Below are 27,387 nucleotides of genomic sequence, written 5' to 3'. Positions count from 1 at the left end.
ACTCTGTAGGTTGTCTTTTCACTCTGTGACTCGTTTCTTTTGCTGTGCAGAAGCTTTTTAATTCTATATAATCCCCTTAATTTATTTTTCCTTCTGTTGCTTGTGCTTTGGGGGTCATATTCATAAAATCTTTGCCCAGTCCTGGGCAAAACATCCTGAAGTGTTTCTCCTATGTTTTCTTTTAGGACTTTTATAGTTTTAGGTCTATATTTAAGTCTTTAGTCCATTTTGAATTGATTTTGGTGTATGGCGAGAGGTACAGGTCTAGTTTCATTTTTCTACATATGGATGTCCAGTTTTCTCAGCACCATTTATTTAAGAGGTGGTCTTTTGCCCAATGTATGTTCTTTGTGCCTTTGTTGAAGATCACTTGGCTGTAAGTATGCTTTGGGTAGTATGGACATTTTCACAATGTTAATTCTTATAATCCAAGAGTATGGAGTGTCTTTCCATCTTTTTGTGTCCTCTGTAAGTTCTTTCAACAGTGATTTGTAGTTCTCCTTTCACCTACTTGGTTAGACTGATTCATAGGTATTTTATTTTTTTTGTGACTATTGTAAATGGGCTAGCTTTCTTGATTTCTTTTTCTGTTGGTTCATTGTTGGAGTATAAAAATGCTACTGATTTTTGAATGTTGATTTTATGTCCTACAACTTTACTGAAATCCTTTATCAACTTTAAGAGTTTTTTGTAGAGTCTGTAAGTTTTTCTATATATAGGATCATGTTGTCTGCAAACAGGGACAGTTTAACTTCATCTTTTCCAGTCCATATGTCCTTTATTTCTTTCTCTAGCCTGATTGCTCTGGTGAGTACTTCCAATACTATGTTAAATAGGAGTGGTGAGGGGGGGCATCCTTGTCTTGTTCCTGTTCTTAATGGAAAATCTTTCAGCTTTTCCCCATTCAGGATTGATTTTTGAATATTGGATCATCCTTGCATTTCTGAAATAAATCCTTGGTCACATTGTATAATTCTTTTTAAATATTTCTGAATTCTATTTGCTTATATTTTGTTAGGGATTTTTGCATCTGTATTCATGAGGAATGTTGATGTATACTTTTTTTCTTTGGTATTATCTTTGTCTGGTTTGGGTATGAAAGTAATATCAAAGTTGTTTTTCTGTTTTCAATTTCATTAATTTCTCCTTTTATCTTTTTGTTTTCCTTAATTTTTCTGCTTGTTTTGGGTTTATTTTGATCTTTTTCTAGGCCTTTGAGATGGGAATTTAAGTTATTGATTTGCATGATTTCCTCTTTTCAAAAAAACGTACTTAGCACTACAAAGTTCCCTCTGAGGACTGCAATAGTTGTTTCCTACAAGTTTTGGTATGCTGTATTTTCATTTTTAGTCAGTTCAATATATTTTTCCCGTTGAGACTTTTGACCTTTTATCTTTCTGTTACTGATTTCTGTTTTATTCTATTGTGATCCAAGAGCACACTATGTATGATTTCACTTCTTTTAAATTTGTTAAAGAATTTGTTTTGTGGGTTTTTTTGACCAATAAGGGGATTGCAACACTTGGCACGGTGTGGTCCACACCACGCTCAGCCAGTGAGCGCACCGGCCATCCCTATATAGGATCCGAACCTGCAGCCTCGGCGCTGCCAGTGCCGCACTCTCCTGAGTGAGCCACGGGGCTGGCTGAAGAATTTGTTTTTATAGCTAGCATGTGGTATATCTTGGCATGTGTTCCTTGGGCACTTGAAAAAGAATGTGTATTCTGCCGTTGTTGGGTTGGGTGTTCTATGAATGTCAGTTAGATTCTGTTGGTTGATGATAATGTTGAGTTCTTAGATATCCTTTCTGATTTTCTGTTTAATTTTTCTAATAGTTGCTGAGAGAAGGGTGCTGATGTTTCTCATTATAAAATGTGGATTTGTCTATTTCTCCTTTCAGTTGTAGCTCTGTTATTGGTGCATACACATTTAGGATTGGTATATCTTCTTGATGGTATGGTCCTTTTATCATGAAGTAATGTCCCTCTCTGTCCCTGGTAATTTTCTTTGTTTTGAAGTCTACTTTTCTGATTAATATAGCCATCCTTTAATTTAATTATTTGCATGATTTTCATTCTTTTATTTTCAACTTGCCTTTGTCATTGTATTCGAAGTCAGTTTCTTGTGGATAGCATATACCTAGATCATGTTTTTAACCACTGCCAGTCTTTTAATTACTGCATTTACATCCCCTTTCTTTATGTCCCTTTACTCCTTCCATTTGTAATATAATTGTTTTGAATACTTCCTCTACGTACATTTAGAACCACCTCAGAAAATGTTATAATTTGTTCTGGCCATCAAGCATAATTTAGAAGACTCAAGAGAAGAAGAAAAACCTACTGTATTTACCATATTTTTTTACTATGTTCTTTCTTTCTTCCTGATGTTTCTCCTGTTATTTTTTCCTTTCTGTTTATTGAACTTCTTTAGCTACTCTTTTAGGATGGGTCTGTTGGTGAAAATTCTCTGAGTTTTCCTTCACCTGAGAATGTCTTTATTTTCTCTTCATTCCTGAAACATATTTTTGCTGAGTATAGGATTCTAGATTGACAGTTGTTTTCTTTCAGCACTTGAAAAATGAGCCACTCCTACTTGCCTCCATGATTTCTCATGGGAAATCTACTGTCATTTGAATTATTGTTTCCATATATATAAGATATCTTTTTTTCTCTTGCTGCTTTCAGGATTTGGGAGGAAGGGGAAATGATTGATTTTTAGAAGTTTGACTGTGATGTGTATTGGTATATCCATGTCTCTTGCCAAAATTGGGAAGTTTTTCTGCCATTATTTTAGTACTTTTTCAGCCCTGCCTTCTTTGTCTTCTCCTCATTGGATTGCAGTGACATGGATTATAGATCTTTTTTTATTGTTCCACAAGTTCCTAAGACTCTATTTAATTTTTCAGTATATTTTCTTTCTTTTGTTAAGGTTGGGTAACTTTTTATTATCTTTTGGTTTACTGATTTCTTTCCTCTGTCCTCTCCTTTTATTGAGGTTTGTATTTTGGTTATTGGGTTTTTTTTTGTTTTTTTTTTTCAATTCCAAAATTTTCATTTGGTTCTTTATATTTCTGTTTTTGTGCTGAGACATTTTATGTTTTCATTTGTTTCATGCATGTTTGCAGTTGCTCATTAAAACATTTTTGTGATGGCTGCTTTAATATCTTTGTCAGATAATTTTAACATCTCTCTTTGTTTTGTCATCTGTTGATTGTATGTTTTTTTATTCAAGTTAAGGTATTCCTGGCTTTAGTATGAGAAGTGACTTTTGATTGAAACCTGAATATTTTAGATATTGTATCGTGAGACTGTGGATCTTATTTAAACCTCCTGTTCTAGTTGTGTCCTTGGCACTGCTCTAGCAGCAGGAAGAGATGGCACTTGCTTATTGCAAGATGAAAAAGAAGTCTTGGTTCCCACTTGGCCTCCATTGACACCTGAGGTGGGGAAAGGGATTCCTTGCTACTGCTGGGCAGGGGTGAGAATTGTCGCTCGCCCCTCCCCACCCCATGAGGCTGCTGACAATAACCATCCTAACTAGAAGGGATAGGAGTGCCTAATCACTGCTTATACATGGCCTCCACTGACACCATGCCTGAAGGGGCAGGAAAGGGACTGAGGGTGGTGTCTACTACTTGTCAAGATCCTGATATCCCACTAGGCCCTCTCTGGTACCACCCAAGCAGGGAAAGGGAGGGAAACATTACTGCTGGTAGGGGGCTAGAAGGTCTGTGTCCCCATATAATCTCCACTTACTGTATGTGGGGGTAGGGGCGGGGGGGGATGAAAATCCTAGGTTTTCTCTTGTCCTTGTCTGTCACCACCCCACTGTGGGTGTTGTGGCTCATCTTTACAGTCTGATCGGGATAGAAGTCTAGGTTCTGTACTTGGCCTTAGCTGGCATTGGTCAGTGTCGGGCCACAGCTTTTTTTCTATGATGTTTGACTTGTGTAGAGCAGTTATTGTTTAAAAATTTTTGTTTTGCTATGCTGATCCTTTCCTGGTCCTTTGGCTAGAGAGTGCGGGCTTTTGTTGGGACTTTCTTGGCTGCATCCTGTTGGCATTTCTGGATGCCCAGCTTCTTCACTTCTAAGTCTGGGATTTGTGAGGTGATAGAAAATCCAGGAAACTCACTGCTGGGTTGTTCTTTGGGTCTTGAAGTTCTTAGCTGGTCTACCTTTTTTGTACCTTTCAAAGTCTTCTTAGGATTTTTAAAATATACAATGTCCAGCATTTTAAACTGTATTTAGTGAGAGGAATAGGGACATGTACATCTGTTCTATTTTTCTGGAAGTAGAATTTCCTCACCTGCTTTTTAGTATGACAGAGAAAATAAAAACACTGCATGGATTGTATTATGGAGAATTTAGCTTAGAATTCCAAGTGGAATTGTTAACATTAGAATGAATCTTTCAAAGACAGAGAGATTCTCATCTCAGGTAATTTAGATATTCAGCTTGAAGACCTGAGTTGCTGCCTGGTGACAGGCAGTAACACAATGTTCTTTGATTTTTTTTTCCCCCCATATGCTATTTTGGTCTTGGTTTTGTATGTACAGTAGAGCAGGAAGCATATTGAGTAGGATTTCACTTTTGTAAGTCATTTTCAGCCCTGATGCAGTTTAGTTGATTGCTCTTGCCCTCAGTGCAATGGGCCACATGCTTTTCAGTCAATCAGTTGGTGTAACTCATTTCTTAAAAATGTTTTTATTCATAAATATGCCAGTAATTTATTTTATTTGTTTTTATTTTAAACTTTTGGCTTTAAGAAATTTTTTTCTTTTAGATTAAACAGTACAATTGGCTTTTGTTTGTATATAGTGATATGGATTTTAAAACATGTATAGAGTTTGTATACAGTTCTGTGTTAAAATTTGGAGAAATTCATTGCCCCCCAAAATTCTCTCATGCTTTCCATTTGCCCTTACACCACTCCTCCCAACCCTAATCCCTGGCAACCACTATTTTTTTCTTCATTACTATAGTTTTGTCTTTTGAAGCATGTCATATATATAAATGAGATAATATGGTATGTAAACTTTTGAGACTGGCTTCTTTCACTTCATATGACATCTGAGATTCATCCAAGTTTTTGCTTATATCAGTAGTTCATTGTTATTTTGTGTGTGTGGTGTGCTGAGCAGTAAATTGTTCATTTTCTGTATACTGACTCTACAAAGTATTTATCTATTTACCCATTGGGTTGTTTCCAATTTATGGTAATTATGAATAAAGGTACTTTAAACATTTGTGTGTAGGTTTTTGTGTGAGCATAAGCTTTGGTTCCACCAGGATTAATACTTAAGAGTGGGATTGCATGGTAAGTGTGTGTTTGTATAAGAAATATCCATCCTTTTCCAGAGCAGCTATACTGTTTTGTACCCTTCTTATCTTTTCATTCTTTTCAAGAGTATTTGCTCTTACTTATTAGAGCATTTTTATAAAGCTTGTTTAAAATCTTGGTAAGAATAGATTTTAATCCTAACATCTATGTCATTTCAGAGTTGGTATCTGTTGATTGATTATCTTTTTCAGTGCAAATTGAGATTTTCTTATTTTTTCATATGCTAATTTTGGATTATTCTGGACATTCTGGTTATGTTAAGAGACTGAGTCTTTTTTTATATCGTATGGAAAATTTATTTTTGTTTGTTTTTTTGATCTATCTTTTTAAGTGAGATAAGATTCCCTTTTGTTTACCATTAATATAAAAGAATCTTTTTAAGAGTCAAATAGATAATACTGGAATAGCAAGATTTTTTCTATTCAAAGTGATTTTGCCTTTGTTGTGCTGTATTAACCATAACTAATATTTATTCAGAGCTTATTAGGTACCAGGCAAGGAGCTAAGCACTTTACAAGGATTATCTCATTTTGTTTTTACAATAATCCTAAGAGAGATTGTTAATATTTTAGTTTTAGTGTGCAGTTGACTCAGTTAAGTGTAGGATTCAAGTTCCATCCAGCCCTCTGTGACTTGTGGTTTTTACATCAGTTCAGTTTTCAAAGCCTTTTTAATGTTATTTGGATTTCTCCTACTTATTTGCCTCCCAGTGGCAAGTTTGGGAATTGGAAAGTGTTCTATCCTGTAATTCAGTTTGCAATGTCTATATATGTGGTCTAGGATGAGATCCACGTTTGGGTAGCTTGGGGTGAGACCAAGTTTGTAAATAACTTGAAAGAATCACTTTCCTGTGCTTCCTCATCCTCTCTGCCATCTCCCCAGTACTTTGTTTTTGGTTCTGTGATTGGAAAGCTGGGGTCTTTAATTATTGTGCTCTGCCATGCATTTCCCATGATTGTGCCCTTGCCTGGGGACAAGCAGTGGGAGGATAAAAAGAAAATAAAAGCAACAGGGATTTGTCCTATCCTCTTGGGAGCAGTGTTCTGCCAATCATAAATAAAGGTTCCCCTCCTTCAGAATGTTTGCTCCTTTCGTGTGGGCTCCAGGTTTTGCTACCTCTTCCTGACAATGCAGAAATATTTGAGGCCCAAGACATGGGAGAACAGAGAAAATGATACTTCGGATTTTGTTGTTCTTCCCCGATCTTTCTGCTACTTTTAGCTGCCACGTGAGTCCTGTCCAAGTTTTATAGCTACTTGTACTGGGACAGACAAGGTGAAGTGGGTTTATTTCCTCTTACCCAGAACTGGAACCCATTGGGTTTGCTTTAGTGTTGAAATAATTAATGGGAAGAGTAGGAGTATATCCAGGTTTTATGGGGTCTGAAGGTAATACGATTTGGAGTATCTCTTTAAGAAAAGTAATATGAAATTATGAATATGAAATTAGCTACAGTGTTTGGAAGGGACTGGGAGAGTAAAGGTCCTTGAAGCTTATGTTTTATTGGTTTTACAAACCTGCCTTTGAGAAAAAGAGAAAACATAAAAAAATATTTATTATGGATCAGGCACTGTACAGGGCGCTTTTTGTTCATGTTTTCATTTACTATTCCTAAAAATAAAAATGCAACATATTTTTACTCCCCTCCCATTTAACAGATGATAAAACAGATTTTGAGTTGTAAAATTATGCAGATAGAAGAGTTAGAATTGGGCTTTAAAACTCAAATGTACTAATTCCAAAGCACATGGTCTTTTGACTATACATAGTACTTCCTGATATAAATATATTACAGATTATGAGAGCCAATATAGTCTCATCATGGTTAAGAATCTGGCTCAGAAGCCAGACTGCCAGGTTTCAATCATGGCTCTGTATTCAGTGTGACTTCAAGAAAGTTCCTTAACCTTTCCTGCATATATCTGTAAAATGGGGTTAATAGAATGTACCTCATGGGGTTATTAAGAGGATTAAATGGCTAATATAAAGCGTTCAGAATAGCTTCTGGCATACAGTAAGTGTTTTTTATCCACCGTGTACAACAGTGCATTTAGATAAATTAAATCAAACTTTATTTGCTGTGCTTATCAGCTTTACTTCTTGAGCTACAAAGACTGGTAGATTTTCACTTATTTACAAATAAGTTCTGGTCTTATTATAGATCTGGAACAGAAGCTGAGACATGATCATTGGTAAAATAGGCTACAGATGATACAATTAATAATATTTTTGTTTTCTGTCAAGAATTAAAAACATTTTAAAAGGTTTAGGAACATTGATCTATTTAACAAGCAAAGCTAGAGAAAACATGTTCTATATGGGTGAATGGACAATCTGGAATATTATAGGTTAAATATTTTGGTGAAATGGCCAAGTAATTAATACATGGAACTAGAATAGTCCAACAACGAAAAAATATTTCTCTTTCTAGAGATTTTTAAAGTCTTAAACAGTACCAGGTTCTTCTGTAAAATGGAGACAGTAGTAGTATCAATCCGTATTAATTATCTATTAAAGTATAATAAATTATTTGACACTTAAAATAGTGAACAATTATTATCTCACAGTTTTTGTGGTCAGGAATTTGGGATTGGCTTAACTGGAGACTGGCTCCAGGTGTCTCGTGAGTTTACAATAAAGATGCCAGTTTGGTCAGCACTTGTGTGAAGTCTTGAATGGGGCTGAAGGATCAGTTCAAGATGATTTATTCATATGCCTGGCAAGATTGTGTCTGGCTTATGTGAGGGCTCATGAGGTTCTTCATAATGTGGATCTTTCCACAGGGCTTCCTGAGTGTCTAATGATACGGTAGCTGCTATCCCTCAGAGCAAGAAATCCAAGAGATCAAGGTGAAAGCCATGATGTCCTTTTTGACCTAGCTTTAGAATTCTCACTATTATTTCTGCAGTATCCTGTTGGTTACATGGGTCAACACTATTCAGTGTGGAGGGGGACTACCAGGAAGTGGAAATCATTGGTGGCTATCTTTTTTGAGAGTGACTATCACCACATCTTACAGGTAACAATTAAGTGAAATTATTCCAGTGAAAGCTTCTGGAACCTAGTAGGTACCTAATGCAATACCTGTTTGATTAGTTTGTTTTCTATTGACGGTCCTGGACAGTAGAAGTCAGTTTCTGGTTGTTTCCCAAATGCAGAGGAAGGTTTATGTGTCTCTGTAAAGAAGAGATAAACACTGAGCTCTGACTGAAGAGATGAAAGTCTAAAGATTGTTCTTGTAATTGTTGGTTTGTTTAGAAGTTTGATTAATTGTTATTTAGGTATCAAGTTGTAATAGCAATTAGAGTTTGACACAAGAATATTGATAAATGCTGTAAGCCACATTTTTGGCAGTGAATTCATTTGATTACCACCTAGCATATCATCACTCAGGAAGAAGAGTATTTCAAGTCTGATACATGCATTTTTCCTGTGTGACTGAATGTCATTTAACCTCTTCTACTTTCTCTAAGGTTAAACAGGTTCAAAAAATTGTTTTTCTTTTCTAAATAAACTGTGTTTTACTAGTAATAGTGAGTATGGGTAATTTGGAAAAGGACACTTATTAAATTATTTAGAAAATAATGTATAACAAGAATATGTAACAGTTAACTTCTATTTCTTGTGAAAAAGTATGAACTTTCTTATTTACTGTGAATTTTTTAAAAAATAAATTTTGTTATCTGAAAAAGTTGCTTTCTTTTTTCTTATAATGCCTATTTTGATACTGAGTATATTTTAATGGTTTTTTTTTCTCATTATAGCAATAAATAATAAGGGTACTATAACCCTGGAAAACGCTCATCATTTTATAACATATAGAGTCTGATTGCACATGGCTATTTATGCAGAATTAATTGAAACAGTTTTCTTCCTTACATATAGCATAAAAAAGTGTACACACTGCAGTCAGTAGAGTATCTTGATTTTACTGGTAATATATAAACATTTGGCCACTGGAGGGCTCCATATTTTAAAAAATTATATTAAAGATATAATTGTTCACTGTAACAAATTAAATAGTACAGAAAGATGTAAAAGATTCCACATTTTTGAGTAAAATTGCAAATGAGTAAGGATATCAAATTAAATAGCTGCTGAGTATAAGTGAAAATTGTGTGCATGTGCAAATAAATTGTATTTAATACTTGTTTGCTTCTTTTTCTTTTGTTGGAATGAAAATAAAACATATTACCCAATATCTTTATAAAATATATCTCAACTCAGATGTCAAAATATAAAACTAATCACTTGAAGTCTCAGTAAAGAAAGAAGTTGAGACAGATTAAATAATTTTTTTCTCAGTCTCTACTTTTATTTGAGTCTTTTTTTTAGGGTTCATTGTGCTTATTATTTCCATCTAGTTGTATGAACTCTCCAGTTACCTAAGTGGCATAATAATTAATTAGAACTTTAGGACACATTTTGAAATTGAACCAAAAGCAGAAGTAGATGTGGCATCAAATAGCTGGCAATTACTGATTTGGGTTTTTTTTTCTTTTTTAATTCTTGATGTTAGCATTTCTTTGGTCCAGATAGTGTCTACACTACTTTGCTCTGAAAACTGGCTTTCAGAGCTTGTTTTCTTTTATTAAAGTAAAATGGGAACCTACAAAGGTGAGGGATTAGAAACTTTTATAACATGTATTAGTACCTGAGGGAAGCATCTTTTTGTCTAGAAAAATTCTAGGTAGGAAACGTGTTCATCAGAAACAGCATTTTACTTCCTTGATCTTTTTACTTGAAAGAAGCATTTTGAGTTCTTTATAATGGTGAAGTGTTTATTTTTTAAATGTTTGATCAGAGCCCTGGGAAGCCTGCAATTTCTAGGGTAGATGAGCATTTTTTTTCCCCCTTGATAAGATTTGGGTCTCTTTGTACTTGAGCAGAACTGAAGATGTGTGTTTTGGGTGATTTGAGTAGTTAAGTTCCCCAGTTGTTCAGAAGCTTTGTCCCTTAGCATCTCCTCTTCACAAATGGAAGCTGAAATGCAAACTAATTGCTAATGAAGAGGAAACAAACCAAAACAAAGTAAAAAACAAACAACTTTTATACCTGTTCATTTGAAAAGTATCCAGGATTTATGAATATATAAATCCCCACTTATTTCTATATATAAGGGCCAACTACTGATATAGGGACAAAGATACCAAAGAATCCTAAGGGATAACAGTGCCTAAATTAGTACTAATTATGCATATGATGTTGAGCAGCATTGCAGAATGATTTTTTTTAAACCATTTTCAAGTAAATTGAACAGCTTCACAGAGGCTATCCCTCCGCATCCCTCCCATCTCCTTCTCCTCTCAATCACATTGCTCATTAATATTTTAGAGACAGTAACCAATGTCATCAACTTTTGGGTAAGGAATACATATTTTTTCCCTTTCTACAAACACACCATTTAATGTCTAATATGTTCTATCTGTTTAATAGTGATCATGGCATATGAGGGGTCTTCAAAAAGTTCATGGAAAGATTTGCATTATCTTTTAGTTCTATTTTTCCACCAAGTTTTTGAAGTATCCCTATACTTCTGGTTGCAGCCTAGTGGTCACACAGAAATTGTTCTCTCCTCCTCTTCTACAGAATGCATCCTTGATATTAGTCAGCTGTGTTGCAAAACATATTTTTAGCCATAAAATGTGGGAGAGGACATAGGAAAGGGCATGACTGACACAGACCACAGCATCTCTTTCCTCCTTGCTGCCTTGAGAATGTGAAGACAACCCTGCATTGCTTGTATTGAGATTTTCTTCTAGCATTTTGTTTATACAGATCCATTCATATGTGTGGCATAAACTGGTGAGATGCCTGTCAGTGTATAGATACAGGCTTGCTATAAAAGAGAATAAGCCTAACTGGTCTGATTCAGTATTACCTGTGACCATTTTAACCTTGTGCTTTAATAATCATCTGAGCTCATCAGCCACATGCACTATCAAGTTGTAGCACTTCAGTTCTGTCACTTCAGTCCTCGTATATTCGTGATGGTTCTCAACCCTGACTATACCTTAGAATCACCTGGGGAGCTTTTAGCACTATGTATGCTTGAGGACCAACTCTGTAGATTGAAATTATTCTGATTGAAATGGTTTAGGGTAGGGAGAGCCTAGACATCTGTGTTTTTTAAAGTGTTGCGTTTTTTAAAGTGTCCTGTTATTGTGTTTGTAGTCCAGGTTGAGAGAGAGTAATTTGAAAGGAAGTGGCATTGTGGAAACTTTTTGATGTCCTACAAGTTCTGATTAAACAAATGTTTCAGTAAATACAACTACTCTTTATACTAGAGTATGTTCTCTCCCCCTCTCCTCCCCCAACTCCTCTGGGGGTGGAGGTGGGGGTGGGGAACTCTGGTATTATTTTATTTGCCTAAATTATTTTGAACTGAACTACTTATATTTCTGGATTGGGGAATGGGGAAAGTGATATTAGTTTTTCAGATAGGGTTTGCCCGGACCTGATAAGTTTGCCATATCTGGTGCCTGCCAAAGCAGTCAGCTTTATCTTTCACTTTTAAACCAGTTCTAACAGAAAATAGGATATGATCTGGCCAAGGAAACATAATTCAGTGAGTGAAATAATGCTTTGGGGTATAAAGGGCTTTTGAAATGTATGGGACTGTATAAGTTGTGGAAGAAAAATATATGCTACAGGCAGGTATGTGCTGTAGGGAGAGGGAACTTCAGAATTAGCATGCCCCGATGACAGGTTACACCAACTCCTAGAAACACTCAACAGTTTCAATCATGGGTTATGGGCAAGGGTGATGATCTGTCATATTTCCTAACCCTTCTCAAAATGATGAACTGTCAAAAGGCAGGCTGTGAAGGTTCCCTGAGATTTCAATCCTTGGGCCCCTGCCCTACCCATTCTCCTTAGGTGAGGCCCCTGGATGACATCTCTTCACCAAAGTGTTTGGATGACTCACAAATCCTCCTGTCTGCACAATTTTCCTCTGGTTCATTCACTGTAACATTCCACGTAAAAGTGATCTCAAACTATTTCTCTGCTGACTAGAACTATTCAACTGCTTCCTCACCGCTAACCATCTGGATACTCAGCTTTTCCATCACAGTAGGGTAATACCACCTTGTTACTCTGTCCAGGCCTCTAAGCCCTTGGGCTCATCCCCATTTTACTCAGCACAGCAGACTGTTGATTAATCAGTTATACCTCACAAAGTGCCCCGGGCAAGCACTTGGATAAAAATAATGAAGGTGTTTAGATTAAAAGAAGGAAGAAGAAAATCATCATAGAAGATCTGTGTGGTGGAAGAAAGTGAAGTGTTAGGAAAAAAATTCACAAAGTTTCAAATAAGTCTTCTCGTTTAGGGCCTCTAGAAGATTTTAACCAAGTATTTTTGTTTTTGATACATACCATAAGCTTTATTACTTGTTTGAGTTAAAACCATTGTCCTTGCTTAGAATTAACTTAAAAAAAAACAACTAAAATGAAAAACTAATAACTTCAGACAAGTTTTGGAGTTCTGTTTTGTTTTCAAAGACATTGTCTTTTTTGTGGAGATCTCTTAACGTACAAGTATTACCAGTGCAAACGTTCTCTCTGCTATTTGTGGATTATCCATGGCAACCTGGTGACATTTCAATCCCAGGTCAATTTTCCTTAGCTACAAAAGACTTTAACTTCTCTCTAGTTGCTATCTTTCTGAACTGTATCTAAGAAATATAAAATTTTACTTTTAACCATAAGAAACATAAGTAGTAGTTAATTTAAATTTAATGTATTTTAAAACTTACCAAATTATTTTTGCATATATTTTATCATTGTAAGAAAATTTATTTATGGGAAGAGAGGGTATTAGAGTTAGACATCTGTAACTGACAATTTTTTGTATGCTCTTGTTTTAGTCAGTTTTGTGTTGCTATAACAGAAATACCTGAGACTGGGTAATTTATAAAGGAAAGAGGTTTATATGGCTTACAATTCTGGGACAGCTGCATCTGGCATGGGCCTCAGGCTGCTTCTACTCATGGTGGAAAGTGGCAGGCAGCCGGCAGGTACAATCAGATCACATGGCAAGAGGAAACAAGAGAAGAGGAAGCAAGAGAAGAGGAAGAGAAGAGAGAGAAAGAAGGTGCCAGTGTCTTTTTAAGCAACGAACTCTCACAGGAACTAATAGGGCGAGAACTCACTCATTAATCCCCCCTGCCGCAGGGAGAGCATTAATCCATTCATGAGGGTTCCGCCCCCATAGCTCAGTTTCCAACACTGCCACATCAGGGATCAAATTTCCACATGAGTATTGGAGGGGACAACACATCCAAACTCCATCAGCTCTCAAATGGCTAGAAGAGAGAAGCTCAAGTGCTCTCATCACAAAGAAATGATAAATTTTTGTGAAGAATATGCTAATTACCCTATTTGATCACTGCACATTGTAAATGTGTATTGAAATATAACTTATACTCCATAAATATGTACAATCCATATATGTTAATTAAAAAATAAATTTAGAGATAAAGTGAATTGAAAATGGTTTTCAGAATACCTAATCCGATTGCCTTCCATTAGCACTGGCAATTGAGAGCTATCTAACGTGTTCCAATTCCAGATCTTAGGGGGAACCTTCTGTGGAATCTTAGAAATGCTTGTTTCTACTTGTTTATTAGTGACTTTCTTTTGGAATTGTCTAGGTATGCCTTCATTACTTTATTTCAAGTTGATTTTTATAGATGAAATACGATTTTTAAAGTTAGGATTGTGGGAGTTTTGTTTTTTGCTTTTATATTATATGTTTGGGATAACTTTTAGAGAAGAATTCCCACAATAAAAATGTGTGGTTTCAAAACAAGCTTATCAGGTATCAAAGTAGTTATCTATCTGTACAGTGGAATTTTAACTGAAAAGGAATATCCCGACAGGAGAAAAATGGCAAAAATCCCTCTGGAAGTCAATTCTAAGGTATGTTAATCCTATCAAGATATTAACCTCATGATCATCATCTTCTGGGGTGCATTCTCTACCCTGCAAGTTCGGCTAAAAATAATGCTGAAAGGCAAATTTCATGAGATATTGAAATAAAAATGTGGACCTAAGTCTGTAAGATACAAATTAGAAAATAAAATCCTTCATCAAATGTATCTGACAAATTCTTTGTTGCTCTCTTACAATTAGTAGCCTATTCTTTTGGGTTGTTCATAAAATACCGATTTAAGAAAATGAATAAACAAACAAAAACTCATGCACATAGAGAAGCACTGTGGCTGAATGATTTACTCATCTGATAATTTGTACTGTGATGAATTTTTTTTTTTTAATTTGTAATGTTGATGAGTATAACTATTGGTGTGGCTCTGTTTTCTTAATATATAAAATTGAGGGGGGGACCCTCACATCAATCGCTGTAATAATTTTTGATAGATTTGAAAGTTCATAGAGTACTTTGAATTCCAAAGTACAGTTCTATAAAAAATAGATAATAATGCTATTTATTTTGAATTTCTTAAATTCAGTTTCAATTCAGTACAACAATATGAGCATAAGCTGGATATGTGATGATTATATTAATGTTAAATCTTTTGATTATATGAACAGTTTTGTACTATCTTTTAATTAGAAACTAGCATATGGTCATTTCCCAGTTCCTTAAACAGTTTGACTTAATACTAATATTAATCGTGATTTAAAATACAAATGACCTGAACTTTCCTCTGATATTTTACTGCACTAGCACTTTTGGTGCAGAGCAAGGGGATAGAGCTGAGATCTCTAGGCACCATGTCTGCCAGGCATAATGGATTTCAGGCCCCATGGCTTCCAGCTCTCATTTGCTTTGTTTTCTGAAAGCTGGAGAATCTGGAAATGTTAGTATCTTAGACTCTAAAGCCACAGTACCCTTTGTGAATTCCCGTATAGTAACTTTTCAGGTTTCTGCTTGAGCATCTCCATTGATGGAAAATATCCAAGAGGAACTCAGTTCATTTTTTGACAGATCTGATGGTTAGAAGTTGTTTCCTCATACTGAACCCCCAAACTGCCTCCTAGAAACATCTAATTGATTCGTTTTAATATCTGAAACCACCATACAGAATTATGTTTTATGAGACCCTGAAAGGATGTGAAGAACAACACTTCTTTTCCAGAGTAACATTTACATTTCCTTTAACCATTCAGCACCCAAAAGGGTTGGTTAGCCCCTCTCTATAATCTCAGCGATCTGGTCCAGAGGCACTTTGAGTTCTTTATCTTCTTATCTGATGCAGACAGATAGCACTAGGTGGAGAGGGCTTTCATCTCTTCTTGTTGTACAGTATATTTCTAAGTCTGATTTATTTTGAGGTATGTCACAATGCTGACTCGTATTGCAGTATGTCCTTTTACAAACTTCCCAGTTAAGGTAGGCATCCCCTATTCTACTTTTGGACTTTTATTCATTCCACTTGATGCTACTACATACCTTTATCGGTATTACCTTTAAGTGATATAAACAGATAAAAATAAGATGATAATGCTTACTTATAAATCTTTGGGTGTGCATACACGCTACCTACTTGTTACACTGCAGTTTGAGAACTTAGACATAATATCTATTAGCATGCATTATTTGATTTCTCATGCTGTAACTTCAAACGAGAAACCTAGAGTTTCCCTGTTAACTGCATCTATCCTCTCCCGCACCTCTGTCATCTAATGTACCATTCTTAGTTCTGTGTAAAATCAGTACACGTACAAAATACTCATTAAGCACATTAAAATGGTTGCTTTGGAGGGAGAAAGGAGGATGGGAGTTGGGTATTTGAGAAAGGGGACCTAATTAGTTAATAAGAGTTGAGTTATTTTGTTAGCAGCAGTGTTGAACTGTGTTGCAGATTTTACTATAAACAAACACACTTGAATTTGAAGCCTGTTCAAGTCTGTATCTTAGACTATCTCTTAATGAAGATTCCCCATAATTCATTATATGAAACTCTTGATGCTGACTAGATTCATTGAAGGCTGTGAAACACATGCCAGAATTGGAATCCATGGTATGTTAGTCTTTCTGTTACTTTTTATCCCCAAAATGAAATAATTGAACTTCAGTTTTAGTTTGTTGTCAAAGCAGGCTTTGGCATTTCCAGAACACTGTGAAAGGCTGTTGATATAGCTCATGTTTGGAAATAAATCTTAGGTCTGAATTTACATGTAGTGATACTCCTTTTTTTGTATCCTTCACCTTACCTCCAAAGTAAGAAACATGTGCTTGTGTTGCTTTTAAATTATAGCAAGCACTCTCTTTTGTCTGTCATCTGAGTAACCAGTAGAGTTCAGTAGTTTGAATTTTGAGTTTTTGATTTTATGTGGATATTGTGCGGCCACATCACATATATTATGTTCAACTTTTATGAAAGAGGCCTGGGATCAAGTAAGCTGATATGAGGGATTTAGTGAAGAAAATGATGATCATATATGATACATACATTGTATGATACCTAAGTCGGGTTCTTTATGACTGTTACTATCTATAAAAGGAACTCAAATGCTGTGAGTGCCTTTTATTCAGAATACATTTCATGTCGATGTATTTTTACATAATTCTTCAAAAATTGGTTCTGTTTTTCCAAAGGTATGCATGGTTACTCTCACTTAAGCAAAACACTATATTCCCAACTATTCCTTGTTTTTGTTCTGCTTTTTTTTTTTTTTTTCCTTCTTAAATCTAAGAAAGAATAATTTTAGGCCATAACCTTGCATGGAAAATAAATTGTGCACCACTATCCATTTCAGTATACCACCATACATAGTAAATTTTAAGACATTGGAAATGCCTTTAGAATTAGTTTTAGAAGTCAAATTAACATTTGCCTGTTTTTCAGTTTGTGCTAAAACTTGAAACTTCTCTTTATAGGCAGTATAGGAAATTAAATTGAAGGAAAAATTGGTGTAACAGGAGTAGAGACTTAAAATCTAAATATCTTGACTTATTGAGTACCATAATGTGCCAAAAAGTTTGAATAAATTTGTTGAAATTAGGATTTAAAATAGAGTTAAATAAATAGTACTCCCTTTTATTTCTTTTCAGGAGAGATGTTTGTGGTTCAGTACTTTTATGTTCTTTTTCTCTTATTATTTCAGCAAAAATGCAAGCCATTCTACTTTCTTTTCTCCTCTCACTTTAAGCACTGATAATAATTTAGCATAACATATCTGTTATTTATTTTGCATGCCTTGCCGCAATTCAAGTTTTATACCCATTCTTTACCTAGCCACAGTGCCCAGGAAGACTGAATAAGCTGATTGGCCAAGTCTGGATAGAAGTAGGTCAGTCTCACTCACGGTACATAGAGTATTTTCCCCCAAATCAAAGTGCTTTTACCAAAAAATGGGGAATGGATGCTAGGCAGGCAAAAAAATATGTATCTATTATTTTCTGCTTAAGTAAAGCCAGTATAAAAAATACACTTTTGTAGCTCCCACTTAAATAAGGTTTCTATATTGAGTTTTCTTTATAACTTGAAAGGTGACAAAATTCGATTTTGATAACTATAAGAAATTAAAATTTCAAAATACTTATTAACAGTATTGAGACCCATGGCTATTACAGGTGTGTCGAGGGCTGCTTCAGGATAAGCCTTTCGCCATTTGCTTTGGTCTTTGTAATTGGTTGCCCCTGGGATTGTATAACACTGTGGGTTATTACACTGGAATTAGTGACAAAGGGTAAACCTTCTGTCCACCAGTGGAAATACTTGGAGAATATTTCCTTTGATATTTTGAATTGGCTTAATTTGAACTAAATGTTTTAAATTACTTTAAATATGACTGCTGTAGGAGCAGTAGCAACTAATGCAGAAGGCGTTTACTGAGGATTAATTACTGGTAGAGCATTTATACTGTACAGAGGTTGTTATTGTAGGGCATGTTCTTAGTTTTAATGGAGGACCTAATTTTAATTGGTACTAGGAGTTTATGGGGGTGAGCATTTAAGAGAGAATTACTATTTATATATTCTCAACTAATAGTGGCTTATTCTCTAGTCAGTATATAATTTTAGTACTGTTAGAATGAAGTATATTAATAATAATTTTTTTTTAAAGTTAATAGACTTCATTTTTTTTTTTTTTTTAGAACAGTTTTAGGTTCACAGCAAAATTGATTGGAAAGTACAGAAAATTCTCAAATATTCCCTGTCCACATACACATACATAGCTGACATTAACTTTTCACTCCAAGATATTTATAAGGATATTTATAAAACCCCAAAAATATATTTGCGTGCTCACTTCTACAGCTAAGAAGCATCTTTCTCTGCCTTCAGACTAGAAAGCAGAAAGTGTTCTAGAGCCAAGAAACATTCTCTGACTGAATGCTGAGAGTAAAAAGTTAGGCTCTTTTTTGTGATACTTCTCCAGCTGAACTTTGCTGGTATGGAGGACCGTAGGAAGAATAGGGATGTACTATAATCTCGTCTGGAGACCTCTGCTATTGTATGGATGGCAAACTGAGGATCAGACTGATGGATAATATTCCAAAAGAGCACTGTGGTATTGGGGCAAATGCCCCGACCATGGCAGGAACCCTGGGCTCTGGCCTACGTTTGCCTCTATCTTGCTGTGTGGTCAAAGGGGTTGAATTGAACGGCCTCTTTCATCTGCCTCCAGCATCTTGTGATTCCCCAATTTCACAAGATGTCTAATAGGGAATAACATCAAATTCTAAAAGGGCATCAGTGTGCAGTAATGGAAAAGTACTGTGAAGACCTGGGACATTGTCTCAGCTCACTCACAAACCAGCTGATTGCCTTTTGTCCAGGTTACTTAAGCTTTCTGGGTCTTACATGGTTTCAGCTGTGGGAATGTTGTGATTGAACTTCCCTGATGCCCCTTAAGGAAAGTTTCTTGAGGTTATCTGATTACTGTGTGGTATTATTTGTCCCAGGAATAATTGCTTTGTGAATGAATAATTTCAAAAGGAAGCATATTGACATTTATCATGGGTCACTTTTGGGCAGACTCCTTTGTATCTTCATATTAGGAGTATTTTTGCATTTAATATATCAGGAGCAAGAGTCTGCTGGTAAACTCTTTGCTGGAAATGCATTAGACACACCTGAAAGTGACGAGAACTCTTTCTGGAAAGTACAGTTTTTTGTTTTGTTTTTTTAAATAACATAATTTTTAATAGAAGTATACTATTAAATAGCATTACAAAATTTTAAGTTATATTTATAATTTTATATTTCTTTAAATTGTCTTTATATAATTTAATATATTAATAAAGGAAAAAAGAGAAAGACAGTGTCCTTTGTTTAAAATTATGTTAATTGCTAATTACTGACTTTTATCAAATGACTTTGGACTAAATTTTTTTTTTCATAAGAATGTGATTTTCTGTGTACTGTGAATTTTTGCTGACAGGATAAAAGTAGCCATAGGATCCCTTTCTTACCTCAGAGGACAAGGTAATCTTGAGGTTTCTCTAATGCATTTCATTTGCAGAACTCCTTCCTCAAGGTACAGGCTAATTCCTGAAGTGTGTGGGCTAGGGTTTACTTGAGCAAACCCAATCTCTGAGGGATATATCACAGGGCTGGGATTATCCTAACATTTATTTCCTAGTTTAGTGCTCAGTGGCTTGATAAGAGCTAGTGAATCTTCTCAAAGTACCTGGGAAAAAAAGTACCCTGTCATCATTGTTGCTGTAGCTGCTGGCAAGCATGTCTTTATACTCTTCCTGGAAGTGAAACTCCTGCCTTAAACATGCAGTTTCCCGTGCCTGAGAAGGTCAAAGGCACATTTATACAGTTCATGGGAGAATAAAAGAGGCATTCAGTACCTCCCTGCTTAGCCATGTGACTTCTACTAATGCCTAATCATTTTCCACCTTTACTTATGGAAACTACAGAAATTCATGGTTTCACCATGGTCCTTGAAGCAACAATCTTATGGCAAATGATCATTATAATAAAATATCCACATTATCAGATCAGCTAATGTATGTTGAAATTGGTAGGAGTAAAAAGTGGTTGCTCAGACTGTCAGAATTAAACATATGTTAAAGCCACCTAAATTAAAATAAAATTTACAGTGAAACACCATTTGAGAAAGTAGCAATTCATTCACCATCCATATGCTGAGAACATTCAAGGCAAACTTCAGTGTGTTCACCATGTAACTTTATTAAATGCTTTTTTACGACTTAGTTTTAACTGTAATGAGATTACTAATATTTATTGAGCACTTACTGTATGCCAAGCACTTTGCATTTGTAATATCTTCTCATAGTTCTTAAGGCAGCCCTTAGAGATATAGAGATTATTATCCCAGTTTTGCAGATATGGAATAGAGGCTCAGAGAGGCTTAGGAATTGGCCCACAGTTGCAGGGTAGTAAACCCTAAAGCCAGGATGCTTAGCACACCACCATGCTGCTAATACTACTTTGCCAAGTAGAAGACTATGAAGAGAAAAGAGCAAAGCACATGGCTTTCTCATTTGCCCACATTTCATGTCCCAATTTCTAATATGAACCCTGCGCTTCAACTAGGTCTGCCTCCTTTGCTTCCTATCCCTTCCAGCAAGCCAGGCTTGCTCCTGTATTGAACCTTTGCTCATCCTGTGCCTGTAGCACCCTCCTGCATCCTCTGTCTTGGTATCCTAAATTGCCGTCAGTGCTTTGGGTTCCAGTTTTGTTCATCTCCTCTGTAAAGATCCCTTGTGCATTCTAACTTTTTAAAAATGTTTGCTTACCATATTGACATTTATTATATATTACTCTATTATTATATTAATACTGAGTAGGTCATTAATTTCTCAAACAGTAAAAGGTTACATCATTTGCGTGCCATTCTGTTGGCATATTAGGTAGGTGGTAGGTAGTTTTTAAAACATGGCTTTTATAATTGGTTCAATATTGAGTGCTGAAGGGGAGGGGATTTCCAAATCTTTCATCTTGCTGTTATAAGAGGCCCGTGTTAATGAATGCTAAAGTTTTCTGTCTGTATGACCTAGTCTTTTTTGACACATTGTTAGAAAGTCCAAACAAAGGGACAGAACTGTAATTACTTAGTAGTTATTATGGTTTACTGCTAGATACCTTGGGAACTCTTAAAACATGTTTGCCTTTATTACTGTATCTAATGTTTCTTATCTGAAAGGCTCTGAGTCATTAGGAAATGCAAAGGTGGGGTTGGGAAGATGACAAAAAGGTAATTCAGATTTGCCTTTTCTTTTAAGAGATCTCCATTCTTAGTATAGCTGACACTTGTAATTTCAGTTAAAGATTAGTGCCTGGCCACAAATGCCTGTGAAATAGCTGTGGTTTAGGTTTTAACTAAGACAGGTAGGTGATTTTAACAAGTGTTGTCTTTATTCATAGTTTATGTTGTCACTTTATTTTATATATATACACTAGGGTACTTCAAAAAGTTTGTAGAAAAACTGAATTAAAAGATAATATGAATCCTTTCGTGAACTTTTTGACAACCCCTCAATATATATATACATGAGTATATACACACACACAAGACCCCTCATATATATGCGAGTACACACACACACACACACACACACACACACACACACACACACACACACACACACACACACTTACATGTACTTGAAAAAATTCATGGAAAAATAAAATTAAAAGATAATGTGAATCTTTCCATGAACTATTTCAAGATTCCACATGTGTGTATATGTCCCTGCAATTAGTTATCTTTTTCTGTGTGAAGATATTTTATTTCAGCAAGTGATTTAACTGGAGGTCATACTATCAGTTTATCATTTTTAGGCCTTTCGCCTGTGATGGACCACAGTGACCCGAGGCATGAAATTCATTGGCTAAAATTGCATAACAGCTGGTATAACAGCATCATTTTCAGTACTGTAATATTGTGTAATGTGTCTGATTTCACTATTAAGGAGGTTAAAAGAATATATAGAATAGTAGGGGGAAAGCCTTATGCATGCAAAGGGCAGGGAAGGCTTTAGTTAAATCAACAATTTTTTTACTACAAACATGTACATTGTACAGAAGTAAGAGCTTGGAGTTGGTATTTAAGTTCATTTATAAACACATAGTATATAAAAGAGTGTGTTGAGGGAAACATAAGAATTGTATACATGTAAAGAAGTAGTAATAGTTTTAAAACAGGAAAAATCTTTTAAGAAAACCTGCATTATAAAGTGGAGATTGGAAAATGGAGGAAGCTAGTAGAAGATTTGGTGGAAGAGTGGATATTAAAACTCACACTTTGTGACCTGTACTTGTTTTGGCTCTCGGAGGTCATGCTGACTCAGATTAGAATTACAGCCTCTTTGAAAGCATAAACATCATTGAAAGTAATAATTTTAAAATTTGCTTTCTTAGATTCCCTGTTTTTGTTTTGTTTTGTTTTGTTTTGTTTTTTAGGTGTAAAAGCATGAGTAGTCTGTTTTTAGGAGGATGAAGGAAAAAAGTGTATTTTCTTTTCTAGTAATTTGGCTATTTTTGTTGATCTTGCTCCATAAATGGAGAGGCATCTGTACCATGCATTGTATTATGCCCAGGAAATTTTTTTTTCATTTGAATGTAATTGTTCCTTAGCAAATAATTGTAGTCCAGAATGACTTTTACTGAGCTTGATTGAATTAGGGTTATGTATGAAAATGAGTTAGTTAAAGCTTAATCTATTACCCAGAGAATTGATGAAAACATCAGAATAGCAGTCATTCATGGGGATTAAATATTCTCCATGTAAGTGGGCAGCGTGGTTGCCTTGGAGTCTCATCTGCACTAACTATGCAGTAGTGACATCAGGGTGCAAAATATACAATTTTGGCATAGAAGGGGATTTTGCCATGATGTGCCTTTGAATGCTGTACTAGACATTAACCACGAATTGGGAGTCTGCCTCATTGTAAAACGTGGCACCTCACCTTTTTTAATATAATAAACTTTTCAAAACACAACATCCTAAGGGGAAGCACGTGAACTATGCCAGGAAGTCAGTTGCTTTGGGATTATTTTAATGGTTGCTTAGGCCACATCTTTAATATAGTTTTTTCAGATGCCAAGTCAGATGCCATATTTGTGGTAAGAGGCAAATACTAGATATTTAATAGATGGCTGTCCCACCTGCCATGATGAAGTTTCTCAGAGGGAATCCTGAGCTGTGCCAGATCAGTGCTGGTAGGACTGTGGGAGGCAGTGTCGTGGGTGAGAAGCAGAGGTCTTGAAAAAGGAAAGAGAAGATCTTTAATGAGCCAGTAGGAGCTAATCATGGGGAGTCAGGAATCCAAGGCTCTGTGGAAGTGAGTGGGAGTTGACAGGAAGCCAAAATGGAACCCAGAGAACACAGACAGGCACTGGATGGGTCTGATGAAAATCTGCCCAGGCTTTGGTCTAAGCACGCATTACTATTCTGCATGGTGCGTTCACACTTGGGGCATTTTGCCATGCTGGCGTACTTGCCCTTCTGATACCTCACAGAGCTACCCATTACCATCAAATCAAAACTGTTTGTGAAATACTTGTAATTTAAATGCAGAACAGCTTATGTTGAAACTACTTTTCTGAAGCTACTCAAGTGGGCATTTGCAATAGCCAGATAAAATCTGGAGTCTCTAAGTTTGGCTATCAGAGAACTGAAAGGAAGTCTGTCTGACAGGACCTTCAGCCTTGAAGTTGACCTCTGCTCTGTGGCTGATTCCCTGGCTTCTTAAGTCCACCATGATTTCTTTTTATCTTAAGAGAGTTTTAAAAGCCATATTGGTCACAGCATAGCCAATTTCTTCCCACTCTATCCATAGATAGTCACATCACAGATAATATATTATTGAACAATAATCAAAATGAGATGTAATTATGGTCCATTTTTTGGTATATATCCAATTACAAAAACAAATAAATCTATAAAGTTACCTGAAGATTAGTAAGAGTTTATCTTTGAGCTTCTAAAAGAACTTCTGTATTTAGGAAGTGTAGGATATTTTATTTCTCAGATAGCATGTGCTCACTTCTTAGACTAAAGAGCAAACAAATCTTCAAACCAAAATGAGAATTAAACACTGTCAAAATTAATGCTGGACCTTCCTTTCCAATTTTAGCAGTGCAGATTTATTTATAGTTATTTACTTCATGATTTTTCCTTATTTATTTTACAATATTATTTTAATGGTTTTTCTGTATACTTGCTTTTATTGATTTATATGAAGAAAAAGCATGACAATATGAGACAGTGTATGGGATTTTCTTAAAAGAGTATTTTTAATAATGTTAATTGCCTATTTTATGATTATTAAGAATAGACTTATACTATCTATTTTATCAGTGTTTGGAATTGTGCGCTTCCTTCATAAAATGCAGTAGAAGTGTAGGCATTTAATTTGAAAGTATTCATATTTGTTCTTTGTAGTTTGCTTCAAAGTCTGGATTGATTCTTTTATCCATATTCTTGTTTTCAAAAATATGGATGAATGAGTAGTATCTTGTGTGAAGCCACTTGAGACCATTTAATGTTTTATTCATTCTTTCCAGCTTTTGTTTTCATTAATAGTACTGGGTGACAACTGAATCATCTAATTCTAGCTAGGACTACTCAGATGAATCATTAAGCATTTTTGATATTTAATGTGAAGAGCCAGTTCTTCCATATCAAGTATCATAGATACTGATTAGGAAAAAAAACAAAAACAAAAACACTTCAGCCAAGCCATAAAATGACTGATAGTATTGATAGAGCTATAAGCCAGTAAGTAATATCCAATTTCTACACTGTGTAGCTTACAGATTGTAAAGAAATACATTGTCATAATCTGCTGTGGCAGGAGACTGTCTCTTTTAGATGAGTGTGGATTTAGTGTTACCACTGAAGCAACCTAGAAACTAAATGTGTCTCACAAAGAAATGAAATAACTTTTTAATTCTTAAAATGATGTGATTTTAAAATATATCTATATTTTCAGTGTTATTAATGTAAAGTGTTCCATTTAATTTGTGTATATGCCCTTTTGCTGATTTTGATCTTTTCTTTCCTTGCCCTTAGTAGTTAGAAAATAATATTTTTTGTTAGTTTTTATGTTTGACCCCTTTGTCCACAGCTGCTTTCTTGTTTATTGTTACCATCTTCCTTCACTCATTATATTTAAAACATTTAAAGGATAAATTATAAGATATTAATATCTGAATCACAGTTTATCTAGTTGAGTTGGGCCAGTCATTTAAAATAACTTGCATTTAGTCAAAATGTCAATTATGTTTTTCCAAGGGATTTGCCTGTAATTCTATACTTGATTTTAGTCAAAAGGCTGAGAAGTGATTTTCCGTAATTAATTCTTAGTCTGTATAACCTTAATCTCAGAATTTCCATTGAAAAATTTTAGTGACTGTCTTTTTGTTAAAGTTGACTATAAACACTTTAGGTCACTTTCTAAGTAACGTTAGCATAGGGATGTTTGCCTGATTTTGATTGTTTGGCTGTAAATTCATTTCATTTGGGGATTATTTTGCTAAAAGAGTATGAGTGTCAGCTTTGTTTGAAAGGCCTTTGTGGCTCACCTTTTTAACCACTTTGCTATGGGTCTTTCACAGAATCCTGCTGCATCACAGAAGCTGGAAGTTTTGATGTTCCATTGAAATCACAATGGAAAGTCTTAATTTGACTGGTAAGAGCTGCACTGAAGGTGCATGTTACTTACTTACCTGGAAGCAGTGAGGCAGTCAAGAACTATGTGCTATCAGAGCTGGTCTCAACTTTTTCCCATCTTATGGATTCACCTTCCATATTGATCAAGGAAGTGTGACAATTGTTTGTTTTTTCTTGTCAATTTTGCTATTTTTTTAAAGTGACATTTTAATCTCCACCATCAAGTAAGTTAACTTTTTTTAAAAGCATGAAAATTTATAAATTAACTGTTTCAGAATCTTTGATTTGTTTCTCCACAGTAGTGGGATATTGGTGAAAGTCAATTTATTAGAGTCCTGGCTGTTTAGAGGCTACCTACCTAAATAAATATTAAATTGGTCTATTCCCCCGAAGCTATTTTTTGTACTGCCATTGGCTTTAATTGAAAAATGAATCAGTATCAAAGTGTTACAGTTTTTCCCACTTATTAAAAATAATAGAGGCATGTGTAGCTGCATTGTGAAACTGCTTTAAATATGAAAACCATGCAATGAAGAAAAAGTTGAGATTTTAATGTGTACATGTGACAAATTATATCAAACTGAAGTTCACAGATCTGTTCCTTTGTAAGTTATTTTCAGAGTTCTTGCTTTAGGAGAAAATTTTTTAACTGTTTTAAGATATGGCAATAATGTTTTTAAAGTAGTTTTATTAATGGTTACTAAATACATACAGTTTTCCCTATCTGGGAATAAAATGTGTGATTGCTTTAATGACTTCTGAATACTTTATGATGAACTGATGGTTTATAAGACTGAGGAACTTAGTGTGAATTAAACAAGCAAATATGGTAAATATTGTTTAGTTGCAATAGGAACTTATTCTTTAACTTTCCAATTAATTGAAAATAAATCTTCTGTTTCAAAGTATTTTTGTTAGCTTTTTAAATCTGTCTAGAATATCTGCATCTACCTTCCTCTTTTAGTAAGTATATGACTGAGTGTAGTTTTTATGATGTGAGCACAAATATAAGGTCCCCGAACCATTCTTCTGAATGTCATTGTCTAGGATTGTACACATAAGAAAAATGTATGCAATTTAACTTGAATGTGTATTTACCATAGGATATTTAAACACCAGCAAAATCTTAATGTCAGTGGGAAGACTGCAATTTGGTTATCGCTTTCCCTCTTTGCTGTGCTATCCTTTAAGGCACACTTGTTAGAAATATAAATTCTGCATTTAAGAATACCAGTCAGAATATAGTTAATTATGGTTTTACTGAATCAGCAGACTAGACTATGGAATATTCAAAAATTGATGCTGAATTTCAAATATGTTCTTATTTGCTAATCCAAAAGGGAGTTGAGCATAGTGGGGTTCAAAGAAAATTAAATTTGTGCCAGTATTCTGAATTTGCTAAATATGAATACATATATAGAAAGTAAAGTAGGACACTTTATCTGAACTGTTCAGAAACTAAGTCCTGAACCAGC

General features: G+C 35.0%; 1 protein-coding gene across 4 annotated transcripts in view; it reads left to right on the top strand.

Annotated features, from left to right (window-relative positions):
* BBX (BBX high mobility group box domain containing) overlaps positions 1–27,387 on the top strand; it is a 278,279-nt gene that overhangs the window by 92,087 nt on the left and 158,805 nt on the right. For all 4 annotated transcript variants that reach the window (XM_063098074.1, XM_063098086.1, XM_063098080.1 and 1 more), the window contains exon 3: positions 25,858–25,931. The gene's annotated coding sequence lies outside the window, so the exon portion shown is untranslated. The remainder of the gene's footprint in view (positions 1–25,857; positions 25,932–27,387) is intronic.

The sequence above is a fragment of the Cynocephalus volans genome, chromosome 1, assembly GCF_027409185.1.
Source record: "Cynocephalus volans isolate mCynVol1 chromosome 1, mCynVol1.pri, whole genome shotgun sequence".
NCBI lineage: Eukaryota > Metazoa > Chordata > Mammalia > Dermoptera > Cynocephalidae > Cynocephalus > Cynocephalus volans.
Note: the sequence above shows the minus strand (reverse complement) of the source record. Positions and strands in the feature narration are given on the sequence as shown.